Source organism: Tachyglossus aculeatus, unplaced genomic scaffold (genome assembly GCF_015852505.1).
Source record: "Tachyglossus aculeatus isolate mTacAcu1 unplaced genomic scaffold, mTacAcu1.pri scaffold_108_arrow_ctg1, whole genome shotgun sequence".
Classification (NCBI taxonomy): domain Eukaryota; kingdom Metazoa; phylum Chordata; class Mammalia; order Monotremata; family Tachyglossidae; genus Tachyglossus; species Tachyglossus aculeatus.
Genome location: NW_024044845.1, coordinates 830,688 through 833,116, shown reverse-complemented (window position 1 = coordinate 833,116; position 2,429 = coordinate 830,688). Strand labels below are relative to the sequence as shown.

At 42.2% G+C, this 2,429-nt stretch overlaps 1 pseudogene; it reads right to left on the bottom strand.

Annotated features, from left to right (window-relative positions):
- Positions 1-917: 917 nt before the first annotated feature.
- LOC119922527 lies at positions 918-1,869 on the bottom strand (annotated as a pseudogene).
- Positions 1,870-2,429: the final 560 nt, after the last annotated feature.

Genomic DNA, 2,429 nt, shown 5'->3' with positions numbered 1-2,429 from the left:
TGATTCCATGTCTGTCCTCTTTCCACTAGGCCATGCTGCTTCTCATGCTGGTCTACCCTCCCACCCTGCATGGACATACAGATTGATTAATTTAAGGCCGGATAACATAGTACAATTGTCCCAGAAGTTGGTACCAATGCAATAAGGATGTTGGCTTCCAGAGGTGTTCCAGACTGCCCTGCCTGTAGGGTAAGAGATATTGGTCAATTCATAAGTCACAGAAGCAAGATGAATTTTCCCAAGGAAACTGCAGTGGGGTTACTGATAGTTGTGGAATTTATTAAGAATTTATTATGAGTCAAGCCCTGGGGTAGATACAGAAAAATAAGATTGGACACAGTCCCCTCCCACCTGGGGCTCACAGCCTAAGGGGAAAGGAAAACAAGCATTTAATCCCTATTTCATCCCTATTTTACAGATGATGGAACTGAGGCATAAAGAAGTAAAGTGACTTGCCCAAGGGCAAATAGCAGGTAAGAAGTGGAGCTGGGACTAGAGCCTAGGTCTCCTAACTCCCATTCCTGTGCTCGTTCCACCAAGCTATACTTATCCCTACCTTTTCCAAACAGTGGTAGGAAATTGGGCAGGCTTTTGTCACTCCATTTTATTTCGAACTGAGAGAAATATGTCTAGGCAGAAGGAAGAGATTGAGTGCAGATTTAAATATTCTGCTCCTTACTTGACTAGTGCCCTTTTCTGGCCCAGGATGAGATAACAAAGTTCTATTTTCATGTCAAATACCTAATTGACTGGAACATTTGAAAATGAGTGAAAACTCCTTTTGATGTGATGCAAATTTGTGAGCATGGACTTTTCGAATTTCCTAGCTTCATTATCTGATCTTTATGTTAAAAAGAAACAGTCCAGAGATGTTTTTAACAGGATTTTGGTATTATTATTTTTTTATTGAACAGATTTCAGGATTTCAGGAGTTTGAAATGTAGCGAACAAGCAGTGAAAGTTCTTTCCAGGGCCTCCTTCACCTCCCTGTTCCTCAGACTATAGATCAGGAGATTCAGCATAGAAATCACCTGGGTGTAAAACACGGAGGCCATTTTATCTGTTTCAAATGAATGACTAGCTGGTGGCTGCATGTACATAAAAATCAGAGTCCCGTAGAACACAGTCACCCTCACTAGGTGGGAACCACAGGTAGAGAAGACTGCATCTGCCTTGGGCAGAACGGATCTTAAGGGTGGTAGAGATGATGAAGATGTAGGAGACCAGGACAACGAGAAGGGAGAAAATCCAATTGAAAGTAGAATCCCCCAAAATGAAATATTCTACGACATGTGTGTCAGAACAGGACAACGCCAGCATGGGTAGACTATCACAGTAGAAATGATCGATGATGTTATCGCCACATAAGGGCAATCGAAACGTGAAGACTACCATGAATAGGGCGACAGCCAAGCTGTAGATGTGGGGAATGGCAACCAAAAGAGTGCAAACTTTCTCTGAGACCATGAGCTTATGGAGCAGAAGATTGCAGATGGCCCCATAGCGGTCGTAGGCCATCGCAGACAGGAGGGAAAGTTTGGTAATGATAAAAGTAATGAAACATCAGAGTTGCATGGCACAGAGGTAGAAGGAAATGGATTTTCTCTCCTCCAGCAAATTGACCAGCACTTGGGGGCCCACAGTCGTGGAATAGCCAACATCAACCAAAGCCAAGTGGCCAAGGAAAAAGTACATAGGAGTTTGAAGTGTAGAATCAGTCCTAGTCAGGAAGATGAGGCCCAGGATCCCCAGGACTGTGGTACAATAGATAAGCAGAAATAAGACAAAGAGAGGGATCTGCAGCTCTGGAAGGTTTGTGAGCCCGGTGAGAATGAACTCACTCAGTTGGGAATGATTTCCCTCAGTCATGATTCCCAGGCTGGGTATCTGTAGCTAGAGAAAAGAGAGCAGTCTAAGTATTGTCCTTCACCTTTTAGCTCACATTCATTCAGGAAGGAGAGGTAAAAGGCATTTCTTTAGAGCACCTTCAATTTAGATATTTTTTTTCACCTTAAAGAAAAGTTATTCTAGTCTCCAGACTGTAAACTCATTGTGGACAGGGAATGTGTCTGTTTGTTGTTATATTGAACTCTCCCAAGTCCTTACTACAGTGCTTTGCATGCAGTAAGTACTCAATAAATATGATTGAATGATTGAATAGTCCTTCTTGAATCTTAAACAGTTTGAGGTTCCGCACCTTTTTATTTCACCTAGTTCTTTAGCAGGTTATGGTTAACATAAAACAAGTATAGAAAAAATTAATGAAGAGCTATCCCCACTCTGGTATATGATGCAGAAAAAATTAGGGGCCTGTGGTCAACAAGTATCAGTGGTAGCATTCACTGAGCACCCATTTTGTGTGGTTCACTGTATTAAGTGCTTGGGAAGTACAGACTATCAAAGTGACATGTTTCCTACCCACAAAAAAG